We start from the raw sequence: 21371 nt of genomic DNA, 5'->3' as shown, positions 1-21371 counted from the left end.
CCTGACACGCCGACTGTGATTCCCCAATCGAAGGCAGAGCAGAGAGGAGTCTGCGGATCCTACATGCTTTTTATTTCCAAACGTCATCCTGTGCTGCGCTAATTTCTTGACAGGACACAGGTTTAGTCTGTGTTTAACGCAACGTGCGCTGACAGTGAGCGAGGTGATGTGACAGTTAACGCTACACGGATGGAAATTATTCCACATTCTACTGCACATTATTCTCCAATTTAGAGCTGTGATAATCAATTAGCTGTCACCGATTAAATTAATCACCAACTATTTTGCTAATCGATTAATTCTCTGATTCCAGCTTGTTAAATGTGATCATTTTCTGGTTTCTTTACTCCTCTCTGACAGTAACAGAATCTCTTTGGGTTGTGGACAAATCCAGACATCTGAGGACGTCATCTTGAGTTTTAGGAAACACTGATCATTGACATTTTAAAGACCAAAACTAATCAACAATCAACAATGAAAATAATCTTTAGCTGGAGCGCTACTCCAAATACTTCAACACATGGTGGGACTGAAAAACAAATTTTCCACACTTTCTGCATCATAATTTTTCAGACTGGGCTGCAACTACTGATTATTTCCATTATCCATTAATCTGCTGATTGTTTTCATAATTAGTTGATTATTGTTTAGTCTATAAAATGTCTAAAAACTGTTAAAAGCCCAAAGTGATGTCTTAAAATTGCTTCTTTTGACCAAAAAACAATGCAAACCCCAAAGACTCTTCATTTACTGTCATTATAAATGACAAAGAAAAGCAGCAAATCCTCACATTTAAGAAGCTGGAACCTTATCGTTTATTAATTAACTGTTGCAGCTCTAACATCACCTTGACCATGACGTGTCCACAAAGCAGGAATGAGTGGGCAGAATCCCACTGATGACACTCAGCATTCAACGGCAAGCTGTCCTATGCCGCTTTGTGTCCGGTAATAACATTATGCCTTATTACCTAAGCTGAACGCTGACCTAATTTCATGCGACAGAGAAAGATGAAGAGTGTAAAAATGTGTGTCTAATTCGGCCGTGCGTCTAACTAACCATGAAATAAGGGTGGTCTGTGATACGCTACGATGCCTGATCAGAAACAGAGGATGGGTACATTATAAATTTCGCATTTCAAAAGGGCAAAGAGAGAGAGAGAGAAAGCCCAGAGTGTTTCTGCAAATTCATGCAAACTCATGAATGAATGAGAAGGCGGCAGCAGCCCAGGAATGGCAACAGAGGCGAGGACCGTTTTAGGCCCCGTTTCTACTATTTGTGGATCAGCTTTAAAAATAGCGCTCTATATATACATACAGACTGTGTACACACAGTACAGTGAGCGCACACACACACACACACACACACACACACACACACACACACACACACACGACAGTGGGAGCCAAGTGGCAGCATTACAGAGCTGAAGCATCTGGAAAAGCCGCGAGTACAGACACCACACCAGCTCTCCAGCATTGTTTGCATTCCCTCTACCTGGGAGAGCTGCAGAGGAAGAACGCCCTCTATTTACATCCATTCTTATGAAACAAAGAATGTGAAATAGTCTGTCATGAGACTGACATTCCTTTTGTGCTGCTGTGGGCGCCGCGCTGCACGCTCATTTAGAGTGGATGCAATTGGCTTTGCTTTGGCGATGAGTTGCTTATGAATTATGCACTGATGGGAGAGATTGGGGGGGGTTGAAGAAAGAGGGTGTAATGAGTGTCATAATTGTTTTGTAAAAAGGCTTGATGAAGAACTGGAGGCTGCCAGAGCCTTTTTCTACATGGAAAATCTACAGTGAGCTGCAGGAACTGAATGTACAAACTATTGGCAACATCTTTCTAATATTTAGTTCCAACCCCTTCAGCACAATAATTTTCTAAAATCCGTGTTCTAAAGTCCTCTGCTTCTCTTTATCTTCATCTGCTCTCTTTTGACTGGCCCAGATTTAATAAGAGAGATCAGTAAAGCATAATGAATTCTACCTGGATCACCTCATTAGAGTACTTCTTGAAAAGAGTAGGTGTTCCTAATATGTTGCACATTCATTCTTTTCATTCAGCTTCAAATTACACACAGTAGAGGTGTTGGTAACATAATTTAGCTAAATAATAAAGAGGTGTGTGTTCATGCTCTCTCACGGGCTTCGTTAGCCGCCAAGCGAGTGGGGGACTCGCTCCAGTTGCGGTGAAGTTCAAAGGCAGCGCACTGAGGGATTTGTCTTTAGGCTGTGGGCTGATCACACATGAAAAGGCTGCTTTATCTGCCCGGGGTGGTCAAGTCTCGACCTTTTACCCTTCATGCTGCCGGAGCTCGCTTCCCATGTCTGATGTCAGGCAGAATCTCTGCTCTCACACGGGAAGCAGAGGGCCTGGAGTGTGTCTGCTGCCTCGCTGAGCAGGCGAGAGCGACAGAGAGGCTCTGGACAATGAAAAGATTAACGCTGATAATTAGGAATCTACAGCAGACCCAGATTAGAACCCTGGGGAACGCCTAAGAACGTTTAGATGGTTTATTTCACAAGGGGCCAATGACAGGCTCTTCTTTTACACTTTCTAACAGTTGGACTCAGTGAGTACAGACATAAAAGCACACACCAGGGTAAAGGAATTCAAAGCTTTTGAGGAAATTGCCCTTAAATGTTTCAAGTACAGCTGCTACATCCACTCGACTCCTGCAGTTTGCAAGCAAGAATTTTACAGCCAGACTATTAATATATTATTATTATTTTTTTTAATTCCTTTGGATAAACTGGCCAACTCATTCTCAATAAAGCTCTGTAATGCTTCTTTCCCCACTAATGTGAGATGTTTTCATGCTCATTTGTATCAAGGTATTAAAAAACAAAACTGCTAGTATTTTACATCACTCCAATATTGTTGATTGTTACTGTCTTACTGTGAGTTAGGGAAAATATGCAAAGTCTGCAACCCTATTGTGTTTGGTTACCTGGACACTGCCAGTTTGAAACAAAAAAAGTCTGACGCATACTAATTCACTACAGATATGAAAGAGTACTGTAAATAAATTTGTTCAGATGCTGACACCAGTATCTAAAAATGCCTCCAATACTGCCTAATTTGCTGGTAACACTATTGGCAAATATGCGAGTCTTACACATCAACCCAATAACATAATTTATTAACCCCAAAATGGACCCTGCTACTTCCCAGCAGCATCCCACGTGCCATTTTTCCCAGGATGGTGAAGTCATGTTCTATGACAATAATTTGTATTCTGTATTTATTTGTATATGTTTTACATGGTTTAACTGAACCAGGCCGAACAACAACAACAACAATCCTATTGTCAGTAGGAGTATTCAGCTGCAGAGCTCAACAGTAAGAGTTGCCCGTTGCCCACGGAGGTAAAATTCCATGTCGGCCTGATTAAGACACAAACCATTATCATTTAAACCTGCAGCTTTTAAAAAACAATATATATTTTAACGCACCAATATTGGATCAGTACTTGATACCAGCTGATACACAAAGTTCAGGTATCAGAATCGGGAAGGAAATGACAGAATAATCATCGGCCTATATATTGTTTTATAAAGATCATCTAAAAGGGATAACAGCATTAAACCAGCATGAACAGAATCTGACCATTAGAAATGGTATAAAAAGAAAGAGAAACACTGTCACTGTGTGAATGTATGTGTCCGCTAAGCTTTAGTGAGGCCACCCTGGGTCATAACCTCGGGGCAGCCTGCAACAAAGATTAGTCCGTAAAAGAACAGTTAGAAAATGTTGCATCGCATCATTATCCCTGACATCTGCTGCTGCGGACGTTAAGCATTTCAAAGCTTCAATCTTCTATTCCAGCGATGTGGGTGGAAAGCCACAAGCTGCGAGGGCAATATTATGATTTTGACGTTTATTCATGAAGATAAAGTTGACATAGTCTTTTTCAGCATCAACGTGCTTCACATTTAAGCTTCAGTTTCAGCCGAGGCTTCCGAGTTTTACCACAGTATTACACACTTGGACAATAAGAAGCTTCCCTTGGGCAATCAGGGGTTAAGTGACTTGCTAAAGGGCACGTCACCCAGATTTTCCCAGCCGGTCGAGGGTTTGTGAACCGGTGACCTTCCTCCTGACAACCTGACTCGCTGTCCTCTAGGCTAACGCTGCCCTCGATATTACTGATACATCGCCACCGATGTTTCTGCCACAGGCTGAATGTGTCAGGACCTGCAGGGAGGGAGCGCAGGCCTGTGACTGAGTCATGACACAGAAAACAAACCACTTACATGCCACGAAATGCAGAAGGAGACTGGTTTGTTTGGGTTAGACGTGATTTGAGCCCACACGGCATTCTGTTGGCGTTTACATGAAAAGATGTGATGTAATCAGATGACGATGCTGCTGTGCTGTGTGCGTGTGTGTGTGTGTGTGTGTGTGTGTGTGCACACTAAGACCTGCCTCATACAGTGTAATATTTGGGTCAGACTCAAATGATAATTAGAGCATAACCAAATTGGAAATAGACTAAAATTAGAAACATATTGTCAATAAGGCTGCACAGTTAATAAAATATTATCAAAATCAAAACATGGCGAAGTGCAATATCTAAAACACAGAAGCTGCAATGTTCTGATAAAGGAAATGTGAGATCTGTCAAAATAATTGCAATATCATTAAAATTGGCACCATTAAAAGTATGCAGACTTTGCTATCAGCAGCTCCTGTTTGCAGTGCACACATGGACGTACAGGCAAGCATCACTGGATTACTTTGATACTGAAGACAACTTAAGCAAGTTCTGGAGTTAAAAGAGAGAGAGAGTCTCTTCTCGATGATTTCTAAGCAGATCCGTGGACGTGTGCGTTCAGATTAGAGTGAATCTTTTGGTACGTCACAAATCGATTCAACTGTGATTCCAATGCAGAGGGCTATGATGTGATTATCCATGCATCTTAGTGCATCAAAATTTTTAGCTTCTGTACACGATTTCTCTTTTTCAGTTCCACTACTTGCTACTTATAAAACACAGCATATTTGTAATGATCCATCGTTAGTTTATTCAGAGCTGCAACTATTAAAACAATCACCAACTGTTTTGATAATTGATTAATCAGCTACTTTTTTAAGAAACAAAAACAAAACCCAGCTTCTTAAATGTGACCATTTTCGGGTTTCTTTACTCCTCTTTGACAGTAAATTGAACATATTTGGGTTGTGGACAAAATTACCATCATAAATGACAAAGAAATGCAGAAAAGTTGCATCTGTGAAGCCGGAGCCAGCAAATGTTCAACGTTTTTGCTTGAGAAATGACTGAAAAACAAGTTGGCAACTGATTTTCTTTCGATCAGTTAATGTACTAATCGACTAATTGTTGCAATTCTAGTTATGACTCGGAGAAGCAGCGCACTCTCCTGCATCCCCCCGGAGAGGGAACGGCCACCTCATCGTTTGAAAACCTCTGGTCTTGGGCAGAAAGTCAGTCATTGGGCTAAAATCATTTTCAGTCATTTTTAGAGGAGCGTTATCGGTGTGTCCACGTGATAAATCTCTAATACAACATTGTCGCATCAATATATTGGTCAGGCATGAGCGTGTATTATCTGTTTATGCGTTTGTGTGTGTGTGTGTGTGTGTGTGTGTCTTCTTGCATGTCCATCCTTTACTGCCCTGGTGTGTTAAGTGGCAGCAGAGCAGCCTGGAGCAGAGAGATAACAGTCAGCGGTAGGGGGCTCATAGTTAAGAGGGGGAGGAGTGCTGAAGATGGTTCTCGGGCTGCTGGCGCCCCGCCAGAGGACTGCTGAGAAATCCATTACTTTTCCCACTCAGCACCAACATCTGCCGAGGCTGACCGCAACCGGCTCCACTGCAGAACCCCGCTGCACCGTCCACACCAGCCCAAACTGTGATTATTACAACATGGTCTGAGCTGGGGGGGAAATGCTGCAGAGGTCATGGGAACTGTCTCAAACAACATCTACATAATTAAGAGTGGCAACGATTAGACAATTACTTCATTAGTTCTTAACTATTAAATTAATCGACAAGTATTTTTATAATCATTTAAGTCATTATTTAAGAAAAAAGTGTCCAAATTCTCTGCTTCTTTAATGTGAAAGTAAACTGAATATCTTTGGGTTGTGGACAAAGCAAGACATTTGAGGACGTCACATTGGGCTTTGGGAAACAATGATCAACCATTTTCCCCATTTTCTGGTATTTTATGGACCAAAAAACTGATTAATAAAGAGAAGAAGAAAATTTACTACTCAAGTGTAAAGTATAGTGTAACAATTCAATTCCAGTAGGCAGCATTTCAGTTCAAATCAAAACGCTTATAATATAAATTACTGGTCATTGTTTACTTATGTTAGTGTGACAGTTGGCATTTTAGGCGGGTTTGAGTGAATACTGATTTTTTCCAAGCTCCTGCCAATAAATTAAGGTTCATACAAATAACAGCTCACTAAAGACTTAAAAAGTCTAAAATCCAATTGGATGTCTTAAAATGTCTTAAATAAGATTTGACAGGTCTTAAAAATCACTGCATAAAACAAATATTTTAACTTTTATAAAGTTGCATTAATGTCAGTCCCGCTTTAACGTGTTTTGGGGGAAAATTTGTATTGATCACAAAATTAACTACTGAAAAAAGATCTCTGCACGCCGTGCGTAGGAGGAAGATTCAACTCAAAGACCCTTAGAGGAACCCCCGCACACTATTACTGCTGATACATTTATTAAATATCGACGTTTCAGTCTAAACCTGATGATGGTCGTTCAGACCGAAACATCGATATTTAATAAATACATTAGCAGAAAGCGAAACAGTGAGCGGGAGTTTCTCTAATGGTCACGAAACCACTACAAAACAAACTAACACAGACCCACTCTGCACTAACACATTTAACTCCTGCACCCTTATGCTGTTTAAAACCAAGCTTCCTGATTCTGACATTGCTAAAATCTTTGTACCGTTTTATCAAAATGTTTTAAAGTGTCTGAAATTTAAGCTGTTGAAATGCACAGAAACTCTTTAAATGCTTATATGTTTTAAATCATGTACAACTGAAACAAAATCTCTGCTGTGTCCACTTTGAATCATGTTTTATCTGCATAATTTTAGTAAGATATTATAAATCATGTGTCTCCTGAAAGTCACTTTCTCGCCATCTCACTGTTAAATTTTATTTTGTCTGGCCTCTTGAAGGCAAATGATTGCTCTTACACGCCTGTTTTACTAAAAGCAAAAAGAGTCAGTTAAATAAGAAATGATGCTTAGAAAAGAAGAGGAGTCCAAGGAAACTTGCTGCTGTTGTTGCACCATGAGTCACTCCTAAAAATATACATGATACTCTAAGACATGCTGAGTCAAAGTGTCCAGCAAACAGCAGAGGTTGTGTATCATGATGTCTTTACAAATTGTGTTAATATATGAAAAAATGATCATATCAGGGGGCAGGCCACGCTGGAATAATATCACAGGAGGCACTCCAGGATCTGCAGAGGACTTCAGGGCATCAGGTTTCAAGAAGAGGGCGACCTGCCTGCACATTCCTGCTGGAGCCGTGACCTCTGCAGCGGGCTATCAAAATGACTGATCCGTCCCTCAGTTTGAAATCGGGCCGGATCAATATTTCACCAATATTCATTCATCACTCAGTGTTCACTTGAAGCAGACTGACGCGATGGTAGAAACATGAGATGACAAATGATGCCGTCAGACGCTCCACACAACTGGGAATCACATGAAATCAAATCAGCAGGTGTTTGACGCTGTGACGCGCCGAACAGTCACAAGCTGAGGCTTCTGTGAGCAAAGATAGCAGCGCATGAGTGAAGAGGAACAAGTGATCATCATGAATGTGAGCTCCAGTAACAATGACAAGTTCAAGAACCTGAAATTTACACACCTACATCTTAGTCTCATGTGCAGCATACGGTAGAGCTAAAACAATTAGCTATTCAATTGGTTAGTTGTCAGAAAATTAACGTATTTTACAATTTAGAATAATTGAGAAATGATTATTTTCCAAGCAAAACTCTAAAAAAAATCAGGATATCGCCACAAGAGGTGGGTGATCCGGCCAGATAATAATATCACTATCCATTTCATCTGAATCACGATCCATAATCTAACTTACTATCTTTTTTTACAACTTCAAAATGCTCTGTAGACTTTAGCCACACTGGAAATAGCCCATGAAATTACATTAAAACACAATATCAGGTTTTAATGGTTAGAACCTGAATTTCATTTGAAGTTGTAAGCAGAACCCAACAGATAACATAATCATAAACACACTATTACACTTTTCAAGTACTCACAACTCAATAACAATGTTTACAACACATCACCCAAGGAAGATCCAGATTATGTCAGATTATGTTAATGTTATTTGGTTATTTGGATTATGTTATTTGGAAACAGAAGTAAGCAAGACAATTAAATACTGCACTTTTTCCAAACTGCCTGAAAAACAGTCTAAAATCATGGTCTAAAATCATCTTATTGCCAGTAAAGGTTGGTTATCATTAAGTTTTTCCCTGATACCGGTGCCTAAATGCTGCCAAAACTGATACTTAAAAAAAAGAAGAAGCACTTAAAATTGAGCATTATCCAAACCAGAGGGTAACTATTTCAATCAACAGCTCAAGTATGTGGCACCAAAATGAGGCACCATAATCTGCATTGTGATTTGATCTGGTAGATAACCAGTCATATAGGAGCCGGTGCCATATTGGCACCTCATCTCAAGACCCAACCCTAATCGCCACCCTCACTATCAGCCTCTGCTATTATGACTTCAACCATTCTTATTCTGTCTCTTCTGTGCCTCCGAACTTCATCAAAGTGCCACTAAAGTGCTGGAGCAGCCCTTTAAGCTGCAAATATCTGCACGCAGGGTCACTGTCATCATGAAGGCATTAATGCCAAGGTTCATATGAAGCTCGCCAGCATCAAGACACACTGTGAGCATGAATCAGGTTTGAGAGGGGAGGGGGGAAGAACGGGCTTGTTCCTCATTGGGGCACAGTCAGAATGGCTGATGGGGTCGAGGTAGGAGGACTGGGGGGGGGGGGGGGCTGGCGTCTAACTGGGCCGCTGAATTCCCTCATCTGACCCAGCGAGGCTCGGTTTGCGGCCCAACCTTGAGGGTGTTCTGCCAGCACCAGCTGTGTGATATTTACAGCCTGTTGCCGCATGTTCCCGGGCAACCATTGGACACGGCTCCCGCCACACTCAGGCTTCAGTCGCCCAGCACGCATCTTCGATTTACCCAACAAAACCCTACGGCGGATTTTGTGGTGGAGGCGTCAGCAGGTGGAGTGAAGGGGGAGCATTGTGACAAATAGTGGAGGAGGGGAAGGAGAAGGGGCTGCTGGCCTCGTATCTGAAGCCTGGCTTGTGACTGTGATTGTGCCTGTGAGTGTGCACTGCCAACCCTGGCAGTGGAATATGATCTCCCCTTCCCCCCTCCTCCTCTTAACCAATCATGGGTGAGTCTTTGGAGAGGTGGGGGAGAGAGATGCAGTGCAAGGGCAGCACTTCTGAGGTGGTGGTGGTGGTGGTGCTTTGGGGGATGGGATGGGATGGGAGGGGCGGCGAAGAGATCTGTGCCTCTCAGCTCGTGAATCACGCCCACGTTGCCGGTCCGCTGTCAATACCGCAGTCTACCCGAGCACGTACACACACACTCAAACACATACATAAAAACAAACACACACACAAAGAAAAACACACACCCACGCGTTTAACACAGGGCGCCCTAACTGTCACTGATCTACTGTTTGTGCTCATAGCCTCTGGCACGAATACAGCAAAAAGACCCTGATAATACCCATAATACACCCATGCATGTACATGTGAGTACACAGAGACACACAAAGATGTCTTTTGTCCAGCAGCTCAGAGAGCATGTGGAGCAGAGAGGACTTGTTGGCAGGTCTCACAATACTTTCAGTGTGGTTAGTTGTTGATGCAGAGACCTTCCCCTGTCACCGCATCACCGGCAGCGTGGACTATGTGGTTTGACCTGTCGGGTTACATCACTGCCAAAAAAGTAAACGCACTTAACACACTCAAGAGGCACACCCATCCCTGAAAGGTGTGAGATGATTGGCTGGTCCGGTGGAACAACCAGAGGCAGAGATCTCACAGTTAGGAAAGGATTTCTTTTGTTTACAAGTTATTGTTGGCAGCGGAGTGATTTACCTGCCAAGAGTTCATGACCTGATTTAAATGAGGGAAACCCATCCTGAAAAAGAAGAAAAAACTACCGGTACTGCAATAAAATAAAGAGGAATGTGCCAGATGAGCTCATAAGGCCTGCAACTGACTATTATTTCACTTGTTGATCAATCTGATAATTTATCTATTAATCAATTCATTGTTTGGCCCATGAAATGTCAATTAGTGTTCCCCAAAGCCCAGAATGACCTCCTCAAATGTCTAGTTTTGCCCACAACATCCAGAGTATTTAGTTAATTCTCTTAAATGAGTTCAGAAACCAGAAAATATTCACTTTAAGGAAGGTGGAATCAGGGAATATTTCTAAAAAAAAAAATACTCAAACTAATTAACTGAAAGTTAACAATTGTTAATTTAATAATTTATTAATTATCAATTATCCATGGATTAGTTTTTGATTCATTATTTAGTGTATTAAACATCAAAAATGCCCATCTTCTAGGTAGCCGTTCATTTCAGCACAGTGTAATAAAATCTATCAGAGCACTCGCAGAGATTGGCATTGCAGATTAATCTATCACTGTTTTGATTATTCAGTCGTTTTGTTAATAAAATGTGATAAAATAGTGAAAAAATGTCCATGACAAGTTCTCAGAGTCCAAGATGAAAACTTCAAAATGTCCTGTTTTGTCCAACCAACAGTCCAAAACTCAAAGATTTGCAATTTACAGCGATATAAAACAGAAAGAAGCATCAAATCCTCACATTTAAAATGCTGGAACTAATCAATGTTTGGTATTTCTACTTGATAAATAATTTGAATGATTATCAAAATTGTTATTTAAAAATTGTTAATTTTTTTTTGGTGGATTCACTGATATTTTAAGCACTAGAGCTCATTGTGGAGGAGTGAAATATGGAGCAGAAACGAGCAAAAGTAAGACAGAAAAGGGACAAAAATGCCACTTGAGATGTAAATGTACAGCTGTTGGTGCTTGAAGGCAGCCTTGTGTTTTGACAGACTGTCCTGTAAAAGGCCACAGGTTCAATCCCAGCAACAGCTGCTGGTTGTGTCTCATTGTTGAGCTGCAACTTGTGACCATTTATTTTTCTGATTAATGAAATCAATGAAATTAAATTTAGTCAAGAGACTCGTTTTCCCTCAAGTTCCCAGAGGCCAAAATAACGTCTTTAAATTCTCCAAGAGTTGAAATAAAAACCTGTCATCCATGGGTTTTCTGTCAGTCTGCCAATCTAGTGTTCAAATAATCTGTCAATTAATTGACAGAAAAGTACACTGCAACAATTCTGATCATTGCTAATAATAGTTTAACCCACTTCTGAAGCAATCTGTCTTTGGTTGCAGCTTCTCAAACATGAGAGTCTACTGTTTTTCTCTGTTTTGTAAATTGTAAATTGAATGTCTTTGCGTTGTTAGTTGGAGGACGCTCCCTCCGGCAACGGAAACTGTGGCGAGCCTTCATCACCATTATCTGACATTAACTAGACAAAATGATTAGATGACAAAATGATAACAAACCAATAAATTAAAACTGAAAATAATCCTTAGTTGTAGTCCAAAACTAATAAATTAACTGACTAATCAGCTATCAGCTCTACCACCGTGTCATTGAGTTGGCTCCAAGTGTAACAGTGTTATCTGATCACTATAAATTATATTAATTTAATTCAACAGTCTTTATTTTAATGGAAAGTCCTTGTTTGTTTTACAGACCAGATCATTTACAATCTAAAACTATCTTGTCAGTCTAGACAAACACACACAAATATTTTGAAATCCACGTCTTGACATGTTAAGTGAGCTTTGTAAGACTGTTTACAGGTTTCCTCCCTCCTCCGTCACAGGTTTTCCCATCGTCTGAAATCCTCCGTCGTGCAACAACAAAAGGTCTGTGACAAGAGAAAAATGCCCTCTAGACAAAACATTGATGACATCAATGTGACACCTGGGGACAGAGGGCGTGCACGCCGGAGTCGGCATGCGTTCGAGGGTTTGCCATCACCAGTCGAACACGTTCTCATCAAGGAGGCCTCGCACAAGAGCCAGTCAGGTGAGATCAAGACGGCAGACTGACACTCACAGTAAATATAGCCGTTTATCACAAGCACTATCAGGTTTATTTTCATGAATGCAGGTGAGTGGGAGGAGGAATGCTGTTGTTTTAGGCACGATAATACCTGTCTATTTAAAGCGCTCACCACAAACTGTTTTGTGAGATTTATCCGTCATTAGCTGCAAAATGTGGGCACTCTCAAGTATGCTGAAGGCACTCAATAATAATAAACACTCGGCGGAGAGTCTGGCGCTGAGAAGTGAACTGCAATCCTTTCAGCAGATTAACTCTCCCTGAAGAAAACAGGTCGTTTGCTGGGATGCGGAATGAACCGACTCTGTCACGACTGTTTATACGTGCGGTCATTTCGAAGCACGAGGTCCCTCGGCTCAGAGAGGCATCTTTCAATCTGGCCACGGGAGATCGAGCCAGGGCGGCTTTGTTGTCAAGATAACCCTTCAAAACAAGTGTCGAGCAGCTGCTCGGAGCCCCGCGAGTCCACGCGCTCTTCCTCTGCTGAGCGGTTAAAATGAGGCAGGCAGCGAGGCAAGTCAATAAACTTGTAGAAACAGGCGCGTATAACAATATTATAAACGCGCTGAGTGATTAACTCGCCTCAGGAAAACTCATTTTGTCATCATCTCAAAATTAAATGCAGCCAACAGCATTGTGCCACTTGAAGATTCATCTATTTCTCACATATCCTAGTGATCCTTTACAGTTTGGAGACTGGTTATAGAGGCAGTCAGACCATTTTTTATGTAAGAAAATAAAGATAAAGCTGTTATCTCCTGAGCTCTGAAACAACACCTCCAGGCTACTGAACGTGGATAAACAACTTCCTGTTATTTACCGTCTGCTTGACTGACTTGGCTCTGAAAAAAACAACATATAAGCAGAACAAACAGCAAGGTCAAAGAAACCCTCATTATGCTTCAAAGCTTTATATTTGTGTGTAATTTTGAAATACACAACACGATTTAAACAGGTGTCAAGGGCACAAGGATCGTGAAACTCACTCCACACATAAATGGCCGCGTAAGCTTTCAATTCAAGAAAGAAAAAGAACAGGTGTGATGTTATGAGCCGCGCGACAACACAAGCTATCAGCCATAAATCTTCACAACAGACCCCCCTCCGCTCCCGATCCTCTCTCAGCAGATTTCGGGGGGCTGAGGAAGGTGTCAGCTCGGCGGCTGATGATGGAGAACAGGCCACACAGTAAGTCACCTCGCACTCCTCGCTATCTACCTTGTAAAGTCCTCAGAGGCGCCAGCAGCGCACCCCGCCACTGCCGCCGCCGCCGGCTTCCTGGACTGATTAGGGAGCTCAGAACACTTCTGAAAACCGTCTCTTGCACTTCTGCTTAAACCAACCATGTGAAAGTTGAAAAATGTTAGTTTTAGCCAGAGGAGAAGTGATGCGAACACTTAAAAACAGCCATCAAAAATGACATTTTCCCTGCAAGTAATTATGGTTTTAAGAGAAGTGCCGCTCATGTCAATTCAAACCAATTACAGCAGAGGAAACACACACACACACACACACACACACACACACACACACTTAGAGCTGGATTGGTCGCTCTTACCGTCAAAGATTAAAGATGCCAAAAGGCGGTATGGAAGTGCTCTGACACAAACAGATTCTGGATTGAGGCCAGTTAATTTTAAAAAGAGCTCCAAGTACGAGATAGTCCAAGTCAAAGATCTCAGAGGGGTACAGTCCTGGAGAGGAAGAGGCTCCAGCTCAGAGCAGCACATGTGCCATCGACTGCTCAAGTGACAACTGCTGGTGGAACGCCTCACTCTGGACGCCCCAAATTACCCTTCTCACTGGACACCCCCGGCAGGCCCCCCACCCCCTTCCTCCTCCTCTGCTGTTGCTGCTTCTTGTCATCCCCCCTCCACCCCCCCCACGTACACTCATCTCACCCCTCCTCGCCCAGAAACCCCTCCCAGGTCACCCTTTGCCCTAATATGCCTTCAGCAACTGCCACCAATTCATCAGTGTCTCTGCTGGCGATTGAGGTGCCGTTCGGCTCTTTAAAGGAACATTTCTGCACGTTTCGGTCCATTTCATACGAATCACGTACACGTTAGGGACACAACAAACAATAGCTGCCATCATTGATTAATAAATGAATCATATAACCTAATCTATAAATCAAAATGTCCTTAAAAGCAGAGCAAGGTGGCGTCTTGTCTCATCAACAGTACAAAAAAGGGAAACATTACATTTTAAAGTATTGATTAACTGACTAATCTACTCATCGTTTCAGCTTTAAAATCACAGCCAGCTGCGTCCACTGGTGTCTTTTTGTTTCTTATCAAGTAAAACATCTGTCAGCAGACAGTCGTCAAAGTGAAGCTGTTATGAGACTCATAATCGATTAGTTGTCCACTATTAAATTAAGCCCCAATTATTTTTATAATTGATGAATTTCGTTTGGTAATTTTTTAAGGCAAAACTCTGGTTCAAGGTTCTTGCGTGTTGATATTTTTTTTTGTTTCTTTACTCCTCTCTGACAGTAAACATTGGTAAAAACAAGACATCTGAGGATGTCATCTTGGGCTTTGGCAAACTCTGATCGACATTTTTCTTTACAATTTTGGTATGGATTAGTGGGAAAAATATAAAAACCTAAAACTATATTGGATCCATTTGGAGACAGTAAAAAAAATGTAGTGTGTACACGATGAGCAGCTGAAGCTTGCACAACTGTGTGTGTGTGTGTGTGTGTGTGTGTGTGTGTGAGAGAGCGAGAGAGGGCGTCACTAGCTGCCTAGCAGAGTGTGTCAGATCATCGTTGCACACCGATCTGTCCCCTCGTGCACGTGTGTGTGTACATCCTCCATTTGGATCAGGAGCTGCTGGCAGTGGGACAGCAGCTGTCTACATACCTTTTGTTCCACTGGACCCTTCAAGGCCCCCCAACACACACCCCCGAAATCTATACACACACACCACACATGTATACACTCGCATGCTCAGCTGTCGGAGAGTTCAACACACCGGTAATGTCTCGTGCCACTCAGCCCAAACTCGCTGCACTCGATTTTAAAATTACTCCTCTGCTGTCAAACCTCGCTGGCTGCACCGCCACATCTTCACTCCCCGTTAGCTCTGATGAAGGCCGCCGCTGACGGCTGTGATCTGACGCTGCGTCCAAAGCTGTGGAAATCAAATCCTCGCAGATCCGAACTTGGTGAGATACAGTTAGATGGCCACAGAGAGGACTGTAAAAGGAGAGGTTGGCTGTCTGTGAACGTTTGCGACAGTGGCTCTGCTTCCCAAGGAATGGATCTCAGCCTCTGCCCTTTCCTGACCTTGAAATCTCCGAGGGGGCCCGGAGGGTGTGGGAAATGGGAGGCCAGGAGTCTGCTAAACAGTTGTGTCATTGAGTTTCCACACAACACAGCTAATGTATGTATGGATGCAGGCACGTCTGTGCCCGGAGTCCAACGGGTTAAACAAGGGGCATAAATTCCGAGCTCTCATTTCGTCTTGAGGCAGCAACTTATATGGATAAATCTGAGCGGGGAGGCCAGGAAAAATGAACTCCCCTCATCTATCAGGAGCAGGAAATCTGCCCGTGGATGGGAAAAATATACACCACCACTAAACACAACAATCCTAATGTCACAGCACTGAGGACACAATTACTTCCACAACAAACACGAGTGCCCGGTTCTGGCCTTATCTCGCTGCCCCTTTTCCAGGTTTTCCCCCCGGCCGCCATCCACATTTGTCGTCCATGTGCACGGCTGCCTGGGGGCCCTCCGTGTTGAACACAGGGTGTTGGCCCAAAGCCTAAAAAGGGGATCTATGAGCCTACCTCCGCTCTTCCTGAGACAAACGCGAGCGTTGGCCAAGACTGTGTGGTGCTGGTTACATGTGGTGGGGATCCGGCACTGAGGAGAGGTGGGGGAGGCACAAACACGGAGAGAAAGGATATCTATTCTCTCTCCTTTAGCAGAGCGGTGAGAGGAAGCAGCTTCTTTGCCCAGAGGCAAGTGTATTTATGTTGAAAGGAAACACAAAAGCGTATAAGCTACAGCTCTGGCAATGATAAACATCCATCCATGTAGCTGCAAATACTTGGGAACAGTTACAGAAAAGGCCAGAAGATTTGTTTTTGTGTTTTTGTTCCATGTGAAAGGTGTGCTACCTGAGCGATGCGCCATCACAAAGAAAAACTCGAGAGGTTTTGTGGAAGACAAGCTTATTTGGTACTTTGTCTTTGTACCAAATGACTAATAGGTTTGTGAATAAACATGATATGCTTTCAAGGGTTTGACAGTGAATACCCTGATTATGCAAATCTGCCTCCCTCGTGAGGATGGGGTAAATTAAAAAAATGACAAAGCTTTTCTCTGGTGTGGCTCTGCTGTGAGCTTTTCTCTTGTGTGTGACCTACATTATTGAGGAATTCTCCACATTTTTGTCACACTCCTGACAAATCTTGCAGCATAATACAGCTCACAAGATGAACATTTTCAGGAGAAAATACACATCCACACACACACACACACACACACAGATCTATCTACGCTCCACATTATCTGTGCCAGCAGCATCCAGATCAGACCTGAAGCCCTGAAACAAGTGTTGTTTAAACCTGCCCGGGCATCTCGTTAATCAACACTTTCACAGCATAAATCTGACACCACGAGGCTGGAACAGTGATACAATCAATGTTTTACTTGCACTTCATGTTTAGACGTATACTGATTTTAAACCATTCAGAACATTCTCAGTCCTCTGTGATAACTGCTGCCGAAAAGCATCTTTAGTAAATCAAACCAATTCACAGGCCAGTTTCACCCACTGACTTCCATTTAAGTTCGCACCATCAAAAACATTATGATCTAATAACAACACCGGGTTTCCTGCAGAGCCTTAAAGTGTGGTGGGCCAACTCGCCCGAGGTGAAAACCACCTACACTAAAATTTAATACACATTTTATTTGACAATATATAAGCCAATAAGCCAATATATTAGCCCTGCAACAATGATGAAAATTAAAATTTTAAGGAAAGAATCATTATTCATTTCCACAGAATTTTTTGTCAAAGCAATGGGGAGCCACAGGTTACTGAACCCTGAACAAGTTGATTCATCAGGTAGTTGCTCCAAAAAAAGTTCCAGTTTCTTAAATATAAGGACTGACTGCTTTTCTTTATCACTTATGACAGTAAGAGAAGAGTCTTTGGGTTCTGGACTGTTGATTGGACCAAAGAAGCAATTTGAAGACATCACTTGGGGCTCTAAGAGATTCTGAGTATTTTTCACAATTTTGGACATTTTATAGACTACACGAGAAATTGGTCAATCGTGAAAATACACAGCAGATTAAACGATAATCGAAATAATCAATAAAAAGAAAAGGAGCAGAGGCATAATTTCACACAGCAAATATCATATATTTAAGAAGTGTTCAGGCCATCGCCTAAAAACTAAACCGATCATGAGATGAGACGATGTGTGATGATGCAGGTATCTTAGCATCGCAGCTAAATTTGAAACTTTGGAGGACTTTCTCACAAAGTCCACAGTCCACATTTCTGCTTAAATATTAAGTCCTCTACTGTATATTAAAATTTTGCAATGAGCTCTACTTTGCTTGGAAAAGGCTGGTGACCACTGCAGTATGTCATTAAGAACAACAAAGATCCATTTTCATGTCCATTTATAAAATCTCTTTCATAAACACAAGGCAGCGCACACAGCAGTTTTCCTTCCAACACGATTACAGTGTAGTAAGTGTTGTTTATCTAGATAACGTGTGGCAAACTGGAGTATAAGAGTCTGCTGCTTGCAGCTCTTCTAACCAACAAATTATGACTGTCTGACCTCTGAGTACAGTTTCTCCCTGCAATGTTCAAAAGTGATCCTTGGAAAAGATATCTAAAAAAGGGCTCATTGCAAATACAGTATTTTTCCAGTAGCTGCTTGACAATAAATGTTTCCAAGTGACTCAACTTTTAGTTTGAAAGAAGAACAACAGGAAGACATTGCTTTGAATTAGCAGTTATGTCAGACATTAGATGCAGTTGCAGTATTTAATACTTTTATGTTTCAACTGAAATGCTTTGCAATCAATTTTGAACTCCTCAAAAGTCGACCATTATCTGATCTATAAGATCTGATCTTTCCCTCGTACTTTGGAGCGTTGCTGCATTTTTTGTTTCTATACTGCATTTGTTTTTCGACTTTGTAATTCTGCCAATGACACCTCTCTCTACCCAGTACATGCTGCACATATCGCATGAAGAAAGGATCCCTTCTCTGTCGTTCTTCATGACGTTTTTGCTTGTGGAGTTTTTCCTTGTCGTCATCGAGAGTCTAAGGATGGATTGTGTCGTATGCTGTACTGATTATGAAGGCCTTTGGCTAAAACTTGTGATTTGGGGTGTACAAAAACGAGACAAAATGAAAAGTTGCTGGTGCTGCTTCATTGCCTTTGATTCTTATCTTTCACTCTCTACCCGCTGGCTGTGATGTTATGTTGCTTCAGTGGGAGAAATAGATGATTCTGCATGTTGGCAAATCGAATCACGATGGCAACAATAAGTAAAATCCTTTACTTCATTACACTGAAATCCTTTAAGGTGACGTCAGTAAATTGCATTCAGACCTGGCTGGTTCTTCTACCAAAAAGTGCCAGCAGACAACCCAAAAGATCTAATGCTTGGAACAAACTGGCTGGACAAGGCTGCTGTTGTTTTTGGGACACAGTCTGCGCGTCATGCTTTTAGTTTCTATTCATCATCACGTCCTCTGGGTAGAAAAGTGTCCACACCCGACATCAAAGTCTAATTTTGGCAATCAAGGCAAGTTCACAGCATCTGCACCAGTGAAAAGGGGATGCTCTTGTTAGCTGTTGCCACATTTTGTGATTTGGGAATGTGTTTTTCCACAAAAGTTGTTAAATGTTCTAATGTTCACAGAATAATGGCATTAATGCAATACTATAAATGGTTTAATTCATAGCCACCTTCAAATCAGTCGTTAGAAAGCATATATTACATCAGTATGACCTTTCTACCATTCATAAAATCAATGGAAATGTGTTTAAATAAGGTTAAAACACACCCAGAAAGTACTTATGTTCTGTACTGGCCAGTATTGTGCATCTCTGTGTCTCATCTAACCCGGCCTGGCTCTCCCAATCCGGGGAAATTTGGTATCTCCCAGCCCGAGGAGCTGTCACAGCTAAAGGTTAAAGGTCAAGAGCAGCAAGACGAGCCCTAACAGACGCAGCAACCTGTTCCCTTCAACTGTCTGCCTCACTCAGCTGCCACCACAAAGGCTCCAACCCCCCACCCCCCCCCCAAAGCCTGGCGCTGCAGCTCCAAGCCTTCTGCTTTTCTAGGCCGCCACCGTCCACTCAGACACAGGAACACTCTCAGGGACAAATTACCAATGTTGAGGTGCACTTTTTACAGCTTTTTGGCTAAATTATCCTCTTGCATGTCACACAATACTCATTTAAGCTCTTCTTCTATTCCCCTACTTCAAACTTAAAGGTGAAATCTATAATTTCTCATTGATTTCTCTATTCTATATAAAGCAAACACTATATAAATGTGTTAAATGAAGTAGTAAGCTTTTTCTGTCTCCCTGCCAGGCGACTTAAGGGAAACAAGACCTCGCTGTGTTTTCCTAATTAATGCTTTATGCTTGTTGCTATATTATATTTTAATCTATCAAGTAAATTAAAGCCATAAATCACTCAACACCTGTGACTCCCACGCCAGCATGAGCGACTGGAGAGCGGAGAGACGTTTAGCTTACGCCCAGAAAAATAAGAGCTGATGTCTGGAATTAAAGATTCATCGATGTAAATTTCAAAGAGCTGTTTGGATTAAAAGGTTTTGTGGAGGGAAAATTTTCGTTTAAATTATCATTCTGGTTTGAAGTACTATTGGAAAAACTGTTATTTCTCTGAATATAAACAGCCTTTGCAAGTTTGTTGGAGCTAAATACTACAGAGCGTAAAGGTCATGTGCTTGCTGAAAGACTCTTTCGTGTTACCATGATAGCCTTGAATTGGAGTGGTGAAGTCTTTGAGATGTTCCAATCCTATTTGCCAAACACAGGGAGCATTATTTCATGACTCTGTGTGACTGGGACTGGGTATCGAACCTCAATATTTATTTTGTGCCGAGTGAAATGTGTTCAAATCAAACTGAAAGCTGGCATCAAATAGATTTAGACTTGTTTGCTTTAGTCTTTGATCAGATAGTTCCTGATTTAAATTAACCTGCTTTCAGACTTCTGAGTCACCGCCAATCAGCTTTTTTCACACGAAAAATAGTTACAGAAAAATAATGACAGGCATGTATGTCTCATCATCGATGCAGCTGTGCATGTAGCTGTGTTTCCACTGCATGACAGGACTCAACTCACATTTGTTACCAGATACCTTTCTCAGTTTCATTTTCCACTGCAGATAGTACCCCGCCCCTCTATGTAGGCAGGATTCGTAGCTGATCGACATAGAGACACCTCAACTGTGACATCCTCTTCAAGGCAAGAGAAACACACAAACACAATGAAATAACATTGAAATAAGAAATGAAATAAGAGTTTGGTAGAAAAAAAAGAGTTTTGGTAAAAAGAAAATGTGAGCTCTGACTTGGAACTGCACATATTCTGTTGATTGGAACTAAGTTAGAGGTGCCCTGTGACACCAGAAACCCCCATGGAAGCTGTAGATACAACTGAGAGGTCAGAATATGATTTAAAAGACAGAACAGAAAAAATCTGTTACACAAAATTAGTTTCACTTATTTTTTTTTATTTTTTTTGCTCTACTCTTTTTTTGGCATTTTATTATGAAATATATTGAAATTTCACCTCCTCATCCTTCTAAATGTTCTTAAAAAGGAAACAATCTGAGAAAAACTCGTGTTTTGAGTAGGCCCTAACCATGAAGAGCCACGAGTTATTACTTCATTTTAAGGGCTCACCAGCCAAAAAAGTTGGGATTCAATTTCCTGCCAAAAAATAATAGTAAATTGAATATCTTTGGGTTTTGGACAGTTGGTCAGATTAAAGAAGGCATCTGAAGACACCACCTGGGAAAGGCTCTGGGAAATCATAGCGGGCACTTCACACAT

The 21371-nt window shown here is 41.7% G+C and overlaps 1 protein-coding gene across 15 annotated transcripts in view; it reads right to left on the bottom strand.

Annotated features, from left to right (window-relative positions):
• Nucleotides 1–21371, bottom strand: part of mef2d (myocyte enhancer factor 2d) — a 130497-nt gene that overhangs the window by 83546 nt on the left and 25580 nt on the right. Inside the window, exon 1 of one of the 15 annotated variants that reach the window (XM_084727493.1) lies at nucleotides 15258–15435. The exons of 13 other annotated variants lie outside the window; for them this stretch is intronic. The gene's annotated coding sequence lies outside the window, so the exon portion shown is untranslated. Of the gene's footprint in view, nucleotides 1–13833; nucleotides 14051–15257; nucleotides 15436–21371 lie in introns of those variants that run through there. One more of the 15 variants, XM_084727492.1, reaches the window with a different exon arrangement.

This window comes from Lutjanus erythropterus, chromosome 9 (genome assembly GCF_056507025.1).
Source record: "Lutjanus erythropterus isolate fLutEry1 chromosome 9, fLutEry1.hap2, whole genome shotgun sequence".
Taxonomy (NCBI): domain Eukaryota; kingdom Metazoa; phylum Chordata; class Actinopteri; order Lutjaniformes; family Lutjanidae; genus Lutjanus; species Lutjanus erythropterus.
The sequence above is the reverse complement of the archived record's forward strand: the minus strand, read 5'-3'. Positions and strand labels throughout refer to the sequence as shown.